The 21594-nt window shown below is 35.9% G+C and overlaps 1 pseudogene; it reads right to left on the reverse strand.

Annotated features, from left to right (window-relative positions):
* Positions 1–17945, reverse strand: part of LOC131278873 (cleavage and polyadenylation specificity factor subunit 5 pseudogene) — a 38771-nt pseudogene extending 20826 nt beyond the window's left edge.
* Positions 17946–21594: the final 3649 nt, after the last annotated feature.

Here is a 21594-nt window from a genome sequence, read left to right on the forward strand (position 1 = left end):
TATACAACCCACAAAGGGGACAGGGAGTGTTATATTCTACTGATGTGGTTGAATCAAAGCCCTAATCTTAACATAATTTAATCAAAGACATCTCAGCTGAATTTAATGCAGTCAAAGGGTATCAGGCCCAGAGGAACAGAGCAGTTTACAAACATAATTAAATATCTTTTTTTTGGAATTCATAAATAATATCAAACTGCCTCACCTTCCATTCTGTCAAGTCAGTTGATTCACAATGATGGAGAATGTTGAAAGAGCTGTGAATTCCATGAGTCTGAATATACTGTTGTACTTCACTTTCTGTAAAATGAGTTGCCTGGTCAGAAGCAATGCTAAATGGAATGCAGGACAATAAATAAAGTGTCCTATAACTTTTCAAATGGTGATTTTAGTGGAATCATTATGTTAAAGTATTCAAGTCCTTTCTAAAATGACTGCCTATTCTGATGAAAACAAAATATTGTCTCGTTCATGAGGGAAATACTCCTATGATTGATCCTCCCAAGTAATTGTGGACTAAGTGTTGATTGCTGATGTTGACAGATTAAGTTCTCGCTCACCAGTGGCAATAACCAGGTCAGCCTTAATTAGTGGAACTCATGTTTCTGAGCCCAGACAAAAACTCTAATCCTACCTCCATTGCCAATTTGTTCTTGAGCCCATTTGGCAAGACTGGAATGGCTGGGGATCAAAGCTGATGTCCAATGAATGGATCATCTTATGCATTTGATTATTGATATTATTGAGATTCTTCCTAATTGAAGTTACTCTTCTATGAGCATTGGCATATTTCCTCCCTAGACCCATTTGTCACCAATTTCGCTATTTTTTCTCCTTCCAAATATTTGAGCATCCAGCCAAACCATTAGTCACTGCCCATAAATTAGAGTAGATCCATACCTTTGGCCATCTCTCTATTAAGTCAAAATGAACAACCACTTGAGTTTCCCAAAGTTCTTTCCACTGGGATGATTTCCCTTCACTGCTGTCCAGGGCCATGCCTTAATGGGGCTATAATCCTTTGGTTGTTCATGTTTGAATGGTGTCAGCATGTTGGGTAGAAATAGTCATAAACCTAAATTGATTTTTTTCCTCAGTTAACTGGTCATAGAAATTAACTATGGGTAGAATTCATAGGAATCTGAGACACTCATTCAGCTTACACTATCTTCAGTGAATTCTTGAGTCCGGTCTCATATTTAGCACATCCTTTTGATGACAGAATAATCCTATGAAAGCTTAACTTTAAGACTTTTTAGGACAGAAAACAATTTCGTGTTACGTAACACAGGTTACCTGATAACATGGAAGCTCATAGGGTTCAGATTCTACTAAAGCCCATTAGCAATGCAGAAGCTGTTCACAAAAAGGGATTTTTAAAAATTTTCATAGGAAGTATGGTTTTGCTTAAAATTCCTAGTACTATGCAAAAGTATTTACTCATAGTATTTGCTGAAGTTTCCATAAATGGTTCCTCTCTGATTTGTTTTTTGCATGATTGGACCCAGTGGGTCAAACAGCCTAGGTAGCATAGCCTTCTCTTGTTCTGTGCTTACTTCAAGCCTGGCAAATTTTCAGATTACTTGGTAAATGGATTGAAGTAACATTCCCATTGAGGTACACATCGACTACAAAAGAGAGCCCACTAGTCATTATGCCAATGCTTAGTGGAATATGGACTAACTTGTCCTTGATGCTCTAAACTAGAATTGTAACCAATGCTGGCATTCTCTGAAGTTTTGTGAGTCTTATTCCCCACCCTCAGGCATGTATATGTGATAACCAGTATCTAAGAATAGATGATTGTTCCATACGATAGGAAGTTTTTCAAGGTCTCTGTGGACTAGATTATGACTGAGGGCTAGAGAGTTAAAGATTCTTCTTAGATAAGACAGTGAAGGCATATTTGTGGCTCTGGCAGTGGAAATCAGACTTTGCCAGGTAATGTTAACGAAGAGATATAGATTAAATTTTTAAAAATAAATAAATAAAATATGGGGTAAGTAGCTTCAGGTAATGTATTAATGCATACCGGTAAAGGAATAATGTATAGAAGAGCATTTGTAATTGGAGTTACTGTCTGGTTAAATTTATGATAATCCTCTGTCATTTTCCAAGTTGTATCCATTTTTTGTACAGGCCACAGAGGCAAGCTAAATGAGATCTAATAGGAAATTGCCACTCTAGCACCCTTCCAGTGATTAATGATGGAATTAATCTCTGCAATCTTTTGAGAAATGCAATTTGACTTTAACTTTAATATTTTGGTTGGGAGAGGAAGTTCTAGAGACATTTTATTGGCTTTTTCTACCTTAAAAGCCCTGACTTCACAAATCATCAGTGTGGGGATTCTTCCAGTTGCTTAATATTCTATCCCAGTTATGCAATATGGAATTGGGGAAATCACCAGAACCTAGGGTTTTTCCATTTTTATAAATTAAATAAGGCTCTATAGGCTAAACATCTATTTTGGTCCTAGGGATAGCATGATTAATTTGCTGATGCCAAAGATCTGTGATAGACAATGCATTCTAATTACTACTTTATCTCCACCACCCATTATTATAACCACACCCATCTTGCCTCTGGCAATTAAGTGCTACTGTTTGTCCCCTGCCATTTTGGGATTCTATCCTTTCCATTTCTTTCAGGCAGCTCATTTTACTGATAGTATTTACCACCCTTATTCCAAATCTGATTAAGATATTGGCCATCTCTTAACAAGTTATGCTTCAAAGATTTGAACAGATTTTTCGTAATAATTTATCTCAAGTATTTTAATACATAAGTTTCAGGAAATTTTAACATCTCAACTTAATTCCCTGTAAAACACCTCTGAGTTTAGTTTTCAGACATTTGACTAAGAAAACTCTGAGAGTCACTCCCTGCTGCTCCAGCTAACTCACTGAAACCAGGATCTCTGGCTTGCTCAACCATTTGAAACAATTGACTTAATCTGACAATATACTACTTCTACTCTGATACAAAACCTTTATTATTCATTCCAATGCATATTCCATAGTTACTGAGGATATGAATTGGCAAATCCTTACAGTCATATTGGTGATTACCATTCCTCCCCAGAGGTCACATTTTGAATACAAGCTCCTGCTGGCATTGTATCTGGTTATAAACTTAGATACAATGAGATGCTATATGGGTGGATCTTGGGCAGGATTCCCATTTCCCTACAAGGCAACTATATCAGGGGTGATCATCATAGATTCTTCAGGAAAGGGAAGAAAAATCTGCCCAGACAGGGTGGAATGAATTTCTTCTACTAGCAATTAAGACATGGAAGAACATGAAGCTTCAAGGTCTTCAGCCTCATGATATTTCCTTATGTATTCATTCCAATTTAAAATGTCTCATTCCTTCAAAAAATATACTAAAATTAACATGAGTGAATCTTCAAAGTTTAATCCAGGTGGAAAATATTATAGATATTTAGAAATCTCAACACTGTTGCTAGAGGAGATAAAGGTTACTCAAAGAGTAGTCATGGACATGACCTGGTTTCACACTCAAATTTAGCCAGGAACTTGAAGCCCTGAGCTAATATTTTATCCTTCGAAGTACTCCAGCACACTTATAAGCAACCCAAAACACCCACGGTATATTATACTTTTTATTTCCATTTAAACATTTTATAGTCCTATGGCAACAGATAACTTGATCACCCAAAGCTTGCTGTCTGAAAACACTTAACTCCATGTATCCCCAAGTCACAATTTTAGTAACTCTTTTTCTATGACATAACAGGCACTGCTACTTTTCTGTTTTCCCTGGCAACAGTGTCATTAATAGTGTTAAATCCTTTTAGATCAGTAAACCAATTACAGATTTCTACCCTTAATGTTCTCTTCCTTTGGAATCACTTCTGATACCAATATCTGAATTTTTCTGTATTTAGTCATGGAGACAGAGTGTTATGGGATTAAGGGATTTATTTTAGATATTGGCTCTGTGTTAGAACTAAGAAGATAAAGGTCAGGAAGAAAGACAGCAGCGTATTAAAGAAAGTATCATGAATTATTCCTCTGATGCACTGACATATTTGAACAAATCTTGACTTTCAGTGAAATCTGAAAAGTAAAGCACAACCCAGCGCCAATGTGGCCCTGTGAATGGTGACTCTGGTAGAGAGATCCGTAGGAAACTGTTGCTGGTTCAAGTCTGTAGATTGGTCAAGGGCCAATGGATATTTAGTTAGCAGTGCCAGTAGTCTAGAAAATAGGTCAGATGCAAAGCAAAAGAGAACAAAGACAAGCTAGACTGAGCTGCTCTGTATTTGTACATGAGTATATCTGCCTATGACAACCTTCTCCTATTAGTTGTGATTGTTTTATATTTTCTCTTCAAATCTCATGCACACTACTTTTTACTTTTTTTAAACCCTAAACTGGAACTTTTCAGGGGAGGGGATTTTAGGTTATGTACTTCCAGCTTAGCTAATTTCCCATTTTAAACAAGTTGACCTGGAAACATACAATGCATATATTAAAATGTTTAGTTAAATAAGTAATCACTGTTCTCCTTAGCATGATATTATATCTATTGCTGAGTGCAAAGAAGAGTTTCCAATGGACTACACCAGACATCTCATACACTAATCAATATATCTCTTTCTAAATTCTTAACCATATTTCAGAATACATTGAGTACAATTTTATTTTCCTCAAGACTCCTGACCTCCTACTGCAAAAAAGTCTGCATTCTTTATATCTGCTGCATATAACAGTTGTTTCCTGGATTCTAACATTTGATCTTTTTTGTTTGGTTGGTTGGATGGTAGCTAGTTTGTTTGGCTTGGTTTGTTGTATCCATGTACTTGAATACCTCTTGAATAGCTTCTGGAGGAGAGGTGTAGGAAACAGAGAAAGAAAGAGAAGAAGAGAGAGAAAAGGAAAGAGAGAGAGAGAAAGAGGAGAAAGGAAGAGAGAGGAGGAGAGGTAGCAAAAGAAAGGAAGAGAGGGAGGGGAAGGGAAGAGAGTATGAAAGAGAAGGGGAAGGGAAGAGAAATAAAAGAACAAAAGGGAAGGGAAGGGAAAGGGAGAGGAAGAGAGGAAAGGGGAGGGGAGGGGAGGTAAGAGGTTATATATGTTTGAAAGTGCTTTTTATTCTATAGTCACAGTCAAAAGTATGGCAGATACATAACTCTAGGTTGAAAATAATTTTCACTCAAAATATTATTGAATAAATAGATCTGTTAATTTCTGTCACCAGTCTATTGTGATAGATTACTTTTTGAATTCTAAATTCAACTGTATATGTCTTAATTTGGGTTTCCTTCTACTCACAGTGTAGAATATCCTTGAACTTAATCACTTAACTCTTTGCAGGTAATCAAGGCATTTATTTTGGGTCCTAAAATTGCAATTTGGAGAGCACGGATTCATGTAGCAACCCAAATCATGTCTTCTCTTGGCATTTCCAGGCAAGGTGTTGTTATTTTTAACAATCATTTTTATTGTTATATATTAATAAAGCATAAATCCATCCAAAGTGTGCAATCAATGGTATTTGGTATAATCACATATTTGTGCATTCATTATATTAGTCATTCTAAAAGCACTTTCATTATTCCAATAATATAATAAAAAAACCCAAACATACAAAACATTATCTCTCAATCTCTTTATGCTTCCCGTGCCATACATAGATGCTATTCTTTTTCCTTCTCGCTAGAATATTTGTATTATTATGCAATATCACCCATATTTGTGTTTTATGTGAGGCTTTGCTGTTGTATACAGTACCATGTTACAGGTTTTCCTCAGCTTTTTTTTAAAATAGGAAGTTCAGATTAAACATTTTCCATTCCCATTATGTTCATATAAAACAAACTTAATATTCATTCAAACCAAATGAGTCAGGGTCTTATGACCTGTTAATCACTGCAAACCTTGTAAGGGGAAACCTTTAACAATCCATAATTGTTTTTTTCATGCTAGCCTCCTTTATTTCAGGAAATTTTGTGATAGGTTATATTGTGTTTTGACTTAAGTTCTTTGATTCTCTTGTTCTGTTTTACTTATTAATAATGGCATAAGAATTACAAATTCTTGAATATATTTTATTCCATTTTTTAGTCTTATCTTCCCAGCTATATTATCTTTTTTATTATTCTGTATTGTCATAGTAACTACCATGGCTTTGAAAACATGTAAGTAGTTTTGGAAATTTGTTATTTCCTCTCATACTTAGTATACTTTCATCTGGTTCCAAAAATATTTCAAGGAGTTTAAAACAGCATACAAGCTGCATATAAAAACAGTATTGATTATGATCATCATAATTTAGTACCTTAATTTTATAAGTTTTTATTCAAGACACAACTGGAATGATTGTCAGCATGTCCAGTTTTAAAAATTACATTTGCTTCAAACTTTCTCATAGAACATAAAACCATTTAAAAAGACTTGGAAGTTATCTTATATGAGAAGACAAACAGGTTTTTGAATGCTAAATAAAAATCTCAATAGAAAATTAAACTGTTACTTACTCATGGTAACTGTAATAAATTTATGCTCTAATGAAAAGAAACAAATCAATTTTGATGTTTTCATTGAGCTGCAAACTTTGTTATTGTTCCTGTAGCATAATATAGATGTCATAAACCATGTCTAAGTGTGCAGAAGACATTTACGTCCATTAAGTTTTTTTTTGAGCCAGATAAGACTTCATCAGTGACTCTTATACCTTATAATTGCATTTTAATCTAAATGTATTTTTAACATAGCTTGAAAAAGCCCATTTCCTTAGTATCTAACCAAAGTGGTTTAATTTCTAAAGTAACAGCATATTTTTAAAATGTGCCCCCAAATTCTTGTACAGTCTTTAAATATTCCAATTTTATTGCCTTTAGGAATATTTAAATGCACTGTAATTTTGTGGAGTTTTAGAGTAGTGGAGCATAGTATATGATAGCAAATTTTCCAAGCCTCATTTCCAGGCACATTATCAAAAGATTTATGAGCTAACAGATTGTTTTAGAGAAAAAAGGCCCCCAAGAGGCCACCTAGTGAAAAAGGAGACTACACGAATATTTGAAATTTAAAGAACAGAAGGGTAAATATAATCATAAATAAGTGTATTTTTCAGAGCAAAAGATGACAAATTCTCATACAAAATGCATTGTAGGTAAATTAATTTGCTGAGATTAATTCAAGCATGTTAATTTTCATATTGAAGTAAACTATTACTTTTATTTGAAGGACCTGGTAGTATGCTAGTAAAGAGGGAAGATAATATATTTCCTGGATATAAGATACAAAATTGAAGTATCAAATTAGTGGCCTATATTATTTTAAAGGGAAAAAGCTGATTACATAAATCCCCTAACTTCTGTTTGGAGCTGGGAGGGGACATATTTTACCTGGGGAAGAAAATCTCTTTAGGCATTCCTCTGATGTAACTTCAGACTTTGACTCCTGTGTAACATCAGAACAAATATTCAGAATCAAAATGTTCCACTAGAAATGACCACAGGGAAATTATCTACAGTGCAGCAGTTTGATATTATCGATGAATTCCAAAGAGAAATATTAGATTATGTTTGTAAACTGATCTTTTCCTCTGGGCATATTGGATTATATTGGATTCACAGGTTTACTTGATTAAGTAATTATGTAAACCTCTTGTGCCAGTAGGACATTGAGTCCCTACCCACCAAAGGGTGGGGACTCACAGATAAAAGGCATGGCAAAGGACAGAGTTAGGGGTTTTTGATGTTGGAATTAGATGCTGAAGCCTTAAGTTGGAGCCCCAGGAAGTAAGCACACAGAGGAAAGAGAAGCAAGCCCCAGGAAGAGAGGAACCCAGGAAGTCTGAACCCTCACAGACAGCAGCCATCTTGCTCCAACACATGAAAATAGACTTTGGGGAGGGAAATAACTTAGGCTTTATGGCCTGGTATCTGTAAGCTCCTATCCCAAATAAATATACTTTATAAAAACCAACCAATTTCTTATCAACATCCCTGACTAATACATACGGGGAAAATATGATAAATGATGAGAATTAATGTGGCGTTAATTTAGACAGTAGGTTAAGCCTAGAGAGGGAAATGAATTAAACAAGTAAAAGATTAAGATAAATAATAATATCCAGTGCTTAACTAGCACTTACTATGTCAGTGACTGTTCTTTATTTTTATGTATTCTAGGTGGTTCTTCAAACAGCAAAATAGGATGCATACTCTTATCATCCTCCTTTTGTAAAAATGAAAACAAATGAGAAAACTGGAGCACTGATAGTTTAAGTGAAATACCCATGATACAGTGCTAGTAAAGAAGAAGGCAAGGAGTTAAGATTTCAATCCAAGAAACATGGCTCCAGCAGGTGAGCAATTAAATATTTTCACATGCTTTTCCCAAGGATGTAATAGGTTATGGGCTATGTTGCAAGTATTTTCAACAAATCAATTTTATTGATACATACTAATTATAGCAGTTTGATATGGTTATGAATTCCAAAAATAAATATTGGATTATGTTTGTAATCTGGTCTATTACTGGGCGTAATTGAGTTATGATTAGGGCTCTGATTGGGCCACATCATTAGGGTGTTGAGTCCCCCACCATGGAGTAGGGACTCACAGATAAAAGGCAAGGCAGAGGACAGAGTTGGAGCTTTTGATGCAATGGTTTTTGATGCTGGAGTTTTGATGGTGGAGTTTGATGCTGAAGTCTTAAGCTGGAGCTCCAGGAAGTCAGCACACAGAGGAAAGAGAAGCCAGCCCTGGGAAGAGAGGACCTGAGCCAGGAGAAGAACACAGAAGAATAGAGATGGCTCCTTAGTCATGGCAGAAACCCTGGGGAGAGAGAAAGACCTGTTCACCTGATAGTTCACAGCTGACCTTGTAGAGAGAGGCAAAGCCTAGAGAGCCTCATAGTCTATAGCTGACCTTGTGGAGAAACCAGAGGAGCTGAACCCAGAGGAACCAAGGAGGTCTGAACCCTCACAATTGTCAGCAGCCATCTTGCTCCAACACGTGGAAATTGATTTGGTGAGGGAAGTAACTTATGCTTTATGACCTGGTAACTGTAAGCTCCTACCCCAAATAAATACCTTTTATAAAAGCCGACAGGTTTCTGGTATTTTGCATCAGCACCCCTTTGGCTGACTAATACACTAATAAAGCATAAATCCATACAAAGTATACAATCAGTCATATTCAGTGTAATCACATATTTGTGCATTCATCACTTCATTCTTAGAGAATTTTCATTATTCCAATAATAATACTAAAAAACAAACAAAATGGAGGAGAGTGTGGGCCATGATGTGGACCATTGACTATGAGGTGCAGAGGTGCCCAAAGATGTACTTACCAAATCCAATGGATGTGTCATGATGATGGGAACGAGTGTTGCTGGGGGGGGGGGGGGGGGGGAGAGGTGGGGTGGGGGGTGGGGTTGAATGGGACCTCACATGTATATTTTTAATGTAATATTATTACAAAGTCAATAAAATAAATAAATAAAAAAAAAATAAAAAATAAAAAAAATAAAAAATAAAAAAATAAAAAAATAAAAAACAAACAAAACTCATCACCTTTCAATCTCTCTCTATGCGCCTACTGCCATACATAGCTGCTATTCTTTTTCCTTCTGTCTAGTATATTTGTATTTATATTTTGTAAAAAGTCTTATATATGTAACATACATATTCATGTTTTACTTATGTTTTACATGTTTTACTGTCTCATACAGTCCTGTGTTAAAGCTTTTAGCTATCCTTCTAGTAATATACATGACCTTAGACTGTCCGTTTTAAAGTTTTCACTTCCACATTTTTTAAAACCAAGCAACAAGTGCTGGATTAGCCCTAAGATATGAATATTTAGAAAACTGGAAGATATATGAAAAAACCCAATATATTTTTGGATGCTGGATAAGAGGTGTTATAGCAGTATATTACTGAGAAGAAAAACCAGATGATCTTAAGATCATCTTATCTTAAGATCATTCTGGATTTCTGCTTCAAGAGTTTTACTGAATGCTTGCCCTAGGAGGCAAGGAGGAGGAAACTTAGTGGAGTATAGAGGTGTCACTGAGCAGCAGAGATGGGAATCAAAGTGTGGAAGGAGAAGAAGGTAGAGTGTATGTGGTAGAGTACAGGAAAAGAGGGATCTACTCAGAAAAAGAGCTGTGTCTTTGCCTGAATAACAACACTGTCCATGCTCAAGAGGAGAGACTTCATGGGGTTGAGCAAAAAAAAAAAAAAAAAAATCACCGGGCAAAAGAACTCCTAAGGAACTGCTAATGGGGAGTTGTAAAACAAAGAACATAGGGCATAAAAAGGAGAATTTGATTTTCTACTAACCAGAGTGGAGAGACATTTTTTTTTAAGATTTGGGTTTGTTTGTTTTTTTCATTTCTCTCCCCTTCCCTCCTCCCTAGTTGTCTGTTCTCTATGTCCATTCACTGTGTGTTTTTCTGTGTCAGCTTCTATTGTTGTTAGCGGGTGTTTGATAGAGAACCTCAAAATTACTTGCTTTGAGTAGGGTCAAAATAATCTGACTTTATAGGCTATTCTCAGTGTACCACCATAAAGATTCATGACAATCTATGACAGGTTTAAGCTGACCCAGAGTAAATTTAACCACTAACAAAATAAAGTTCAACACTCCTTAAAGAACACAACAAAATCAATATATTCAACAATGTAACATTAACAATTCCTAAATCTTATAGAAAATTACTAGGTGAACAAAGATATAGGAAAATGTTACCCAAAACAGAGTAAGAACAGTCACTAGAAACACATAAAGAAATTATAGTGATGATTGAATTCACAGCCAAGAGCTTTAAAAGAGTATGTGTGTGTACTGGAAATAAGTGTGTGTGTGTGTACGGGAAATAACAGGGAGGAAAAAACTCTTAACCTATAGTTGTAACATATATGAAGCTGTAACATGTATGGAATCAAGATCACAAAGGACAGCAGGGGTAGAAATGGACATATGCTGCTGTGAAACATTTACATTATAGGTGAAGTGAAATAATCTTATTTTAAGATAGATTGTCCTAAGTTAAAAGAGTATATTGTAAATCCTAGAGCAACAACAAAACCACCAAAACACAAAACAAAGTTATATTTAATATGAAAACAGAAGAAATAAAGTGAAATATTAAATAATATTCAGTCCATCCGAAAGAAGGCAGGAAAGACTCTCAAAGCAATCCAATGGTGAAAGAAAATTTTTTTCAGTGAAAGGTGCTAGAATGATTGGCTATACATATATAAAAAATAAACCTTCACTTCTACCTTGCACAATACCCAAATTAATTCAAAGTGAGTCAGTCCTCACTGTGAAAGCTAAAATTCTCAGGTTATTGGCACAACACATAGGAGAATGTCTTTGTGATTTGTGGATAGGCTAAGTTTCTTGGTAGGTTACAGAAAATGATACCTATAGAAGGAAAAAAAATAGAATCAATTAGTCCTTGTAAATCTGTGCAACTTCTTAGAAATCTTAAGGAATTAATGTGAACACCATGCGATTAGAAAATATTTGTAAAATAAATATCTGACAAAAGACTGCTATTTAGTATACTTAACATAAGAAAGACGAGGAGGAAGAGGATGATGCTGAATGGTAAGACAACTTTTAAAAATTACTGTTCTTTTTTTGCAGACCCCAAAAGAATCTCTTAAACTTGAGATCAGCCAACTCTCTCTACAAAAAGGTTAATTGGCATTTCTACAAACAAAATTGAATTCACTTTGTCTCCTTCATCTTAGACTAGTGCATTTAATAAATTATTATCCATTTATTTAAATTATGAAACTTACTATTTATCATTGCTGACTGTTTAAAATGTTTGATATTAAGTTTCCTTCTATGATTTGCCTTATTTGTCTATTGGATAAAGTGCATACTAGGCCTTGACTCAAGGCAATGAAACCTTGTTGAAGAAGTCCTATAACCCACTGTTGAATCTCTCATCCAAGAGACTTGAATGACAGGTGAAGGAATAACTGTTTTCAGAACTTTGATAACATTAAAAACTTATAAAGTGAGGAAAATATCTAGTAACCTAATTCAATTATTTTTTACCTTAAATTCACAGGTGTATATATTCTCTCAGTTTCTTTCTGAACTTTTAAATCAAAACTGTGAGATATCATTTCACTCCTATTAGACTGGCCACTATTAAAAAGTAGGAAAACTTCAAGTGTTGATCAAGATTGGTGTTGAATTGTCTTTGAATGATTGCTAGAATTCACCTGTGAAGCCATCTTGTCCTGGGCTTTCATCTTTGGGATGTTTTTAATGACTGTTTCAATCTCTTCATTTGTGATTGGTTTGTTGAGGTCTTTTCTTTCTTCTAGGGTCAGGGTAGGTGGTTCATGTGTTTCTATGAATTTGTCCACCTTGACAGCATATAGATTGCTCATATTTTTTATCTATTCTCTCAGTCTATTTCTTTTGATTGGGGTGTTCGAGCCATTACGAAGCATTTTAATGTCTTAAATCCTGTATCTCTTCAGGTTATTTGGTTTGTTTCTTTGGCTGGGCCAAAGAGACTCAGATGGCCAATTTTTCTCTCTTGCCTCATGGTTTTGTTTTGTTTTTTTCTGTTTTCACAGCTTTTCTTTGATATTTGGTTCAACTTATTCTACGGCTTTAAAATAGCCCGGCTTAAGCTATAAAAATTGGGCCAGAATTCAGCTCACCTTTTCTTGGAGGTGTTTTTTAAAATCTCTGCTTTCCTGTGTTTTGGTCTAGCCAGAGTCTAGATTCAAAACAGGCTCTGCTGGCCAAATTCACTGAAAAGCCCAGTGACTCCCCCTCCCTTTTCCATTGTAACAGCTGACAGGAAAGAAGATATCTGTCCCCCTCTCAGGTGGCTGCAGGGAGCCAGAGATTTTATCCAGGCTTAATATCTTGGGAGAGAAGATAGAAGCCATTCCTGGCCACTACGGGGGTTTAGTAACTCACATTTGTTGTTTTGGGTTCTTTGTCTCTCTGTCCCTCACCCTCCTGGGAGTTGTGAAGCACTGTCCTTGTCTGCTGACCCCCAAAGATGACAAGGGGTCTTTTGTCCTTTCTCCATTGTTTTTGTGAGAGAGTTGAGCCCTACCTACCTACTCTGATGCCATTTTCCCAAATATATTGTGTCCTGGATATATCTAGTTGTTCTAGCACCATTTGTTGAAAGAAAATTATTCTTTCTACATTGAATTGCCTTGCACCTTTGTAAAAGATCAATTTATCACACATATTTGGATGTACCCTTGAATTCTATAGCCTGTTCCTTTGATTTTATGTCTCCCAGTATGGCAAAACCACATTGTCTTGATCATAGCAGCATAAAATCTCTTGAAATTAGAACTGTAAGCCCTTACCCTTTGTCCTTTCTCAAAACCTTTATGACAAATAAGGATAACTTTCCTTCTGAAACATTTTTCCTTCTAAAAGGAAAATACAGAGTGCTATTTCATTCTAACAATAAACCTAGGTACATGTGTTTGGCTGTGAAGATACAGAGCAACCCATTAATTCTGACCACAGGACCACAGTGGACCATCAAACACCTTCTACATTTCCATGATACACAACACAGGTTATGCTCAAATGAAATATTGCTCCTATAGTTTTAGTAAGGACTGCTTGTTACCTTTGCCTAATATCATTTATAGCCAGTCATATAGATAACCAAAAAAGTAATCAAATATCCTTGTTTGAGCATATAAAACCAATGCCCTGGAGGATGAGGAAGACATTTATTCTCCCATGAATAATTATTGTATAATTTCTGTTTTTCTCTAATCTTGGCATCTTGAGATACTATTTATGTGGGAACAGAATTGCAGAATTAGACAAGGCAGTTTCATTTACAAATAGGATCCAAGTAAGTCCTCAGAACTATGGCGACCCTCTCTAACAGTAGCCAAAGAATTCCTAGCTGGCTATTCCTAGAATAGACTTTAATTTATGAAATAATAATTCATTCTCTCATTTTCTTTTAGCAACTGACCTTGTATTTATTTATTTTAAGAATTTTATAAGTTTAATAATAAGGAAAAAAATACAAATAGAAAGAAGTCTACTTTGTTTAATGTTGTACAAAACAATCTGAGTAGAACTAAAACATTATCACATTTGTTTACAGCACTATCTAGTTCTTCATATTAATTTTCTGTTCAAACAATAAAAAGTAGAGGCAATTTAGGAATTGAGAATGAGATAAAAAAAAACAACAAAACATTTCTACCATGTTTATTCTTCCACACTGTATAGTTGTGCTCACAGAGACCTCTTCTTTTACTCCTCAACTGCACAGAACCTTGCAAAAGCTGAGGGAGACTAGAAATGATGGGCCCATGACCTGATGCATGGTCATACAATTATAACAATGGTGCAGCTACCAGCTTGTAATTTTTGGGGACTGAAAACAAGGCTATCTCTTGAAGTTGACCAGAAACAACTTCTTATGGTCCTTAGGCTTTGTAATATGTGCAGGAATTTATGGATATTGAGGAGGTTCAAAATTTGGTCTCCACCAGTTACCAATGCAGTCGTCAATGACCCAGGCATACAGGATCCCTCTTGAACCAGTATCTCTATCATTAAGTGTTTTAGTCCTTCAACTTCATCTTCTCTTGGGTTAAGTCCACCACCAGGTAATTTGAAGAAAGTTGTTCTTAGTTGTTGCAGTTAACACACGGGGTAGCCGGTGCTCATGTACAATCAGAACTCCTTCTGCAGTCCTCTTTCCAATTTTATCAAATTCTTCCCTCATGCACTCAAATCTGGCTGCAACAGAACTGTCCTTCCAATAGAGTGGCTGTTTTGTACCAAAAGTATAATTGCTAAGTGGGTACAGGCTGATGGTGTGCTTGTTGCCGAAATGGTTGACCTCACCGGGGCTGGCGGGTCTGCGAACGAGTGTGCACCACCACGGACCTGCTGGCGAGCACCCGCACTGGCTGAGAGCAGAAAGGGGGCAGGGGGCGCTTTCCTGGTGCCGGCGGTCATTGTAGGTGTCCTGCTCAGCAGACTCAGCCCGCCGTTAACTGAGAGGGGAAGAGGAACTGAACTTTTATTTTTTATGTATTTTTTTATTTTTAATTAATTAATTAATTTTTAATGTTACATTAAAAAATATGAGGTCCCCATATATCCCCGCACCCCCCTCACCCCACTCCTCCCATAACCACAACCTCCTCCATCATCATGGGACAGTCATTGCACTTGGTGAATACATCTCTGAGCACTGCTGCACCACCTTTTATTTTTAATAACTAGTTATGAGCATGTTCTTTAATATATAAAAATGTCTGTTTTGTTTTCTTGTTTTATTCATTGGTTGATTTGTTTGTTATCTTGATTTCTATAATTTTTATTTTTGATTAATAATATTTGCCTAGCTTTATATGCTCATTGACAGGTCCAAAGAGGTAAGGTAATGTGTATGACAGAATTGTGTAAATCGTAAAATAATATGTATGTGATAATACATGGTAAAGGAGCAAATAAATAATAGGTATTCCAAAAATAATGACAGGGAAATATTTCATGTATTTCATGAAAATACGTTTTTTAAAAACACACTTTTATCTTTTCCTCCATTCCATTATATTGGAAAGGATATGAGACAAAACTGGATACAATCATAGACCAAAGATTGCACCTAGGGTTCCTCCTTGAAACGTTGAGAATATCTGCTTAGAAGTTTTTGTTGCAAAAGGTTTTGAAGTTCTCTCAGTGCTCTGTAGGAAAGAGTATTTTGGGTAGATTAGTGATTTCTTATGTGGGTTGCAGATAGGAATGCTATATATTTCCCATTCATATTATAGGCTATTTATACTCCTTTGTTTCTTTCTCCACTTTCCTCATTCTTAAATTCTTAATCCTGCATTCTTGGTGTTAGAACCCACCTCATTTCTCTAGTTCCCAAAATCATTGATGGGATTAAATGATCAGGCATTCTCTTAGCACAGTTGTCTTCTGAGATTCTCTGTTTTTACATTATGGCCAGTCTACCAGCTCATCAATAATCTTTCCTTCACAGTACATCTTCTTCTTTTATATTTTCATTAGAGAAGTTGTGCATTTACAGAACAATTATACATAAAATACAGGATTCCCATATACCACCCCACAACTAACATCTTGAATTGGTATAGGACATTTGTTAAAATTGATGAAAGTACCCTTTTACAATTGCACTATTAACACTGACTTAGGGTTCACTGTTTATGTATTGTAGTTCCATGGATTAAAAAAAAAAAAGTTTACTTCTGTTACCATATTGTAATGTAACAAATCTCCTTTTAACCACATTCAGATATATATTTCAGTGCTGTTAACTGCATACACAATGTTGTCTCCTTCATACCACAGCACTTTTAGAAAATCAACAAAATATTTCCAAGTTCCTTTGGAGTCCAAATAACGTGAGGAATTGAGAATTTATTATTACAAGACTATAAATGTCTCTTATCTCTCTCTCCTACCTCTTTAATAAATATTCAGGTTTTCTCTGTAGGAGTGAAAGAGAGCCTTCAGAAGAGATGTTCAGTAGACTAAAGGTAATGGTTGGGACTTCTCTTCAAGCAATGGCTCAAACATCTTCAGAACTGTCTTTAGCTGCTACTCTCAAATCTGGACCTCCTGCTTAGCAGATGAGAGATTTTACCATTGAGAAAGGGAGCAAGCAATGAAGGAAGCATCTCCAAAGTTTTTTTAAGGATTTGGTGAGGAAAACAACTCCTTGTTCCTGAGTCATAATTGTTGACTTCCATTGTGACACATCAAACATTGCAATATTATGTTTCTGACTTTCCCCCTAAGCCTAACAATATCCCTTATTGTGGCTACCAAGAAATAGTGATAAAAGAAGCCCAATCTCTAGGTCTTTCCTTTATAATTGTGATGACTCATGAAGATACTGGCTTTCATTCTAACATTGGAATCAGCAGAAAATAATGCTTTCTTTTCTGGAATAGGCACAATGAGTGATTGGAGTAGGTATAAAAATCACTCTCTGCTTTATGATGTGTGGATTAATGAAGGCATTAAACCATTCTAATGATAGATAAGGAAATTGTATCCACTGTAGCTGAAAGAAATAAAACTTTCATCATAAATTAAAGCAGTCTTAAACGTTGCAAGCTTATCAATGGTGCATGGGCAACAAAGGGATACAATTTTATAACCCATTATGAAGCACCTTAATTTCTTATCATCCATCATTTTTTTCTGCTTCATTACTGTTGGTGGGGTTCTCAAAAGCTTATAGAAAACACCAATTTTTGCAGAATATAAAAATAAATATGGATCAGCCTAACATAATTTTTAATGGGAATGCTGGAATTTCCTCATTTTACCATCATGGTATTTAACTGACATTCTTGTCTACATAGCAGCTGTACTCTTAGCTTGAATGGCATGATTTACTGCTCAAAGATTAAATCTAGAATTGCATAAAGTGGTTAGACCATGTGTCTAAGGAATATAATTCCTAAAATATTATAGCAGGAGAGGCATCCCTTTATTTTAGTAAAACCTTATGAAATAAGTTGATATTCCATATCACATTACACAGTATAATGCCATAAATAGTGAGCAGAGGAATATACGTATTGGACACCTTTTATCTACCATTTCATGTCTCCTCCACTGCCATGGTGACCATTACTGTGACCAGTTTTCTGCCGGTACAATCTGATAACTTGTCTTTTACCTTGCACTATATACCACTCCCTTCCTGCCCTGGAGCTCTGATGCCAGGATATAGGATTACTGAAAGAAAATTCTCAATACTTGTGAATGTTCAATCTGGAAAAATAATTTGGGAGTGTGAGTTGACACCCTGAAACTACTCTTGAAAAATCTGAGATGAGAGCCAATGAATAATTGCTTCCCTCTTTCATCCCTGAGGCAGTATCACTCTCACCTCTTTTGAAGAATTGCAAGTAAAAGGCATGCCTACTAACACTTTATATTTTCTTATCCATTGTTAATAAAAGATGGAGATTCGATTCACTACATGATCTCAGAAACTCATTTGAAACAATCCTTTGAAGGCATTATCAATTGAATGGAGTTAGTATCCTTGCCCCAGCTGTTTTTCCACTGTTCAAATGAGAGTTTCATGGACCATCATGGATTCTCTGTCTTTCATTCTACAATCAACGGATTCCTGTAAATACCTGATGAACTGAGGTTGCCCACACTGAACAGGCAGTGTATTCACTACTGATGGAGGTAGGACAGTAAGCCAGGCCTGCTTGTTTACTTACTGACTCTTCTTATAGTAATCATGTGGAAATAGTAGGAAATCGCCTCAGTATTAGAATCAATATTGTACTATAGGAATAAGTTAAAAATAGATGAAAACATAAATGTTGATTGTGCAAATTTCATAAATATACTATATAAAAAACAGTCAAGAACAATCATGCACAGGAAATGTCTGCCTGTGTGTTTATGCTCTCTCAATGGACCTGATCTTTTGAATTCTAGACTTACTATTTTCTTGAATATCTAGTCAGTTTTCTCCATCTTGCTCATTATTATTCCCAAGCCTTTACTTTGTCCTTGATTAAAATATATCCTTGGCTTTCTGACCTAATTCTTGGGCAAATATACTTAAAACCATAATAATTCTGATTGACCGATAGAGGCTGACTAGAATACTGCAATGAAAAAGATTCTGATACCACATGTGGGCTCAATGGAAGAGTTACATGAGAAATCAATGCTGTCCTCCGTGGGCATGATTGTGTGTGATTGATTTTCACAAACCTAATTTTTACCTTATCTGTCCTAGTAGCAAAAGCAGTGGGGAGTTTTGGAAATTAACAAAGCCTGGCATTAAGAAAATATGGTATTAAGATGCTATAATGAAAATTTAAATGCCACCTGCTGTGAGTCCTCCAGACAGAATTCACCTGACTGGTGTGATTCAGGTGAAGTCATTTCCACATTCCTCATTGTCAGCTAATATGTAAAAGGTTTTTATCTTTGTTTCTTTGAATATGATGTAAGTTCATTGCATGCAGGGAATGTGACCCAGTGTTCTTTATGTTCCTGTCACCTTCACATTGAGTGTATTCAAAGATTTAAATAACATTAAATGAAAGAATGAATGATGGAATCAGAAGAGAGATGATATGAAAGAATGAGGAGAGCAATGATGATGATAATTATACTGATGATATATAATATTCATTGAACCCATTGTATGTGCTTTAGTGCCAAGAAAAATTCTTAATTCATGCTAGGTGCCCTGACAATACTTTAAATGATTGAATCTTCTATGCTGGGCAGCTTATTGGCTCACAGGAAGGAGGTAGGGCTGGTAGTTTGGGATAGAAACCAAGATACAGAAACAAGATTTGGGTAGCAGAATTTCAGTTCTGGGAGATTTGAGGAAAATCTTTGTTCCTCAGATCCTGAGTTATCAGGAAGGAACTGATTTACCAAGAACAGGAATGTGGCAATGTCACAAACAACATGCCAAGAGACATTTATTAAAACCAGGGTGTTACACTGGGTCCAGCAATAAGGATGACCTTGTTGTCACTAAGGGGCCTATAAAAATGCCCTCTGCCAGACAGAGGTTTGACTGGGCCTAGAAACAGATCCTAAATTTTTGGGTGAGTGGTTGTATCTTCATAGAGAGACTCTTCCTTTCAATCCTAGGAATAGAAATTTCTGTCTATAAGGCAACAGTTGCTACAGGATCAAGTTCTCAGCAAGCCTTCTCTTTTGGAATGAGGTGGCACTCCCATTTATTGAGTTAAGTTTTTAAAAGTGTTTTAGTAAGGGAGAAGATAATTCTGTAATTATAAGTTGGAGGTTTGAGAGTATGAGATGAGAAGACAGTTTGCTGAATCTAGATTATTCAGTTAAGTTCAGGAAGAGGCAAATCTCAGGTGTTGAGAAAAATAAAAAGTTAAGGACACATTTATTAAATCAAAGTAATAGTATTCATGAGGAGAAGTAAACTTGAGTCTAGACTATCAGAGATCATGAGACCTTAATAATTCCTGCATATAATATATGAAAGGAGGCCTGTACTTAAAGTTTTGAATAATGTGATTTAAAGGAATATGAAAAGCTATGAATAGGCAAGAACTCTGATACCTGCTTTCTCATTTGTTTTTAAGCCACTTGAAGTTGGTTGTACATCTGATTCATCTATCCATTTCCACCTAGACTTTCCCCTTGGAAGATGTAAAATAACTATTGAATGAAATAGTCAAGGAATCAAGTGAAGGATACGGATACTTTCAGTAAAATGAAGTTAAGTACCAAAGGCAATGGCAGGGAGGAGGGAGGTCCTTGACCTCTTGTTACATTGGCAAATAAGTACTCTTCAGGCAAATGCTTAAAACTTACTAAGAACCTGAGGGAAAAGCATTAAACTCAGTGCTCTATAAATTGATGGAGGGTATTGCTATATTGGATAAATGTTGTATAGCACCTCAATTCCTCATGGATCATTTAGCCTTTGTCATGGCATCAAATTGTGCACAGGTTTATCTTGCCCACACCTCACCTCATCTGCACCAAATATCTATTGCTTTCTTCCTCAAGTGTTTCTGGTGTGGCTGAATAGGTTTCATTCAGGAATCCACTTAGCCCTTCTGAAACAACACTCCACAGGGCAACCTCTGACCTCTGAGCAATGGAAATCAGTGGATAAATACTCTCCGGCTTGCCTTCTCAAACAAATATTTTGAGACTTTTTTTTCCCTATACAGTTTTCCAGAAGGTTACTAGTGGGATTTGAGCTTCACTGGCTAAGAATGTTGATAAGCTTGATAATGCTCTATTAGATTGATTTCCTTTCTTATTTGTATCATTCTTACCAGAACAACCTTTCTTTCAGGATCTGCTTTTGGGGTAAACCTAAACTAAAGTGTTTAATTCTGGTAGCAGCTCTAGAAAAAAATCCCTCTGCATAGGACTGCAGAGCTCTATCAGAGTTTGGTGAGCAATAATGACTCCATTCTGGTGGTATGTGGGGTCATAGCAGCTCCTTCTACAACATTTTGACCATTATTAAAAACGTTACTGTTAGTGAGTTGAGATGATGTCGAAGTGGAGGATCAAGATTTGGTTTATCCAGTAGTGGTGATACAAATTCTGTGGGTACAATGGCAATTTTAAGTATTCTCAAATTGAATGGCTTTTCTCGATGGCTTTAGAGGCCTTTAAAAAAAGAAAAAGTAACAGAGGCAGTTAACCAACTCTTAATTCAAGGCATGCCATAAAAGTTAGAGTTACTTCCTGGCAGCTTTTAAAGAGATCTTCAGGACAAGTGTAGACACAAGTAGAACCAAAAATTATTTGAAATAGTAGCAGAAATACAAAGGAGACTGCATGCAGTCACAGTAAGTCCCCTAATTCAAGGCCTTCATTGAGAAAGAATGGGACCTGAAGACCTTGGCTGAGGTCATTTTGGTGGACAAGATTATAATCAGATTCCTCTGAAACCATCCTATTTGTCAGAAGCAGCCTCCTCTCCCATGTGTAAGATGATCCTATACTATTCTGCATATGTCACAAAAATATCCTGAATTAAGTCTTTGTCTTATCAAGATTTTCCCCATCTTATTTCATTG

Source organism: Dasypus novemcinctus, chromosome 6, assembly GCF_030445035.2.
Source record: "Dasypus novemcinctus isolate mDasNov1 chromosome 6, mDasNov1.1.hap2, whole genome shotgun sequence".
NCBI classification, from domain to species: domain Eukaryota; kingdom Metazoa; phylum Chordata; class Mammalia; order Cingulata; family Dasypodidae; genus Dasypus; species Dasypus novemcinctus.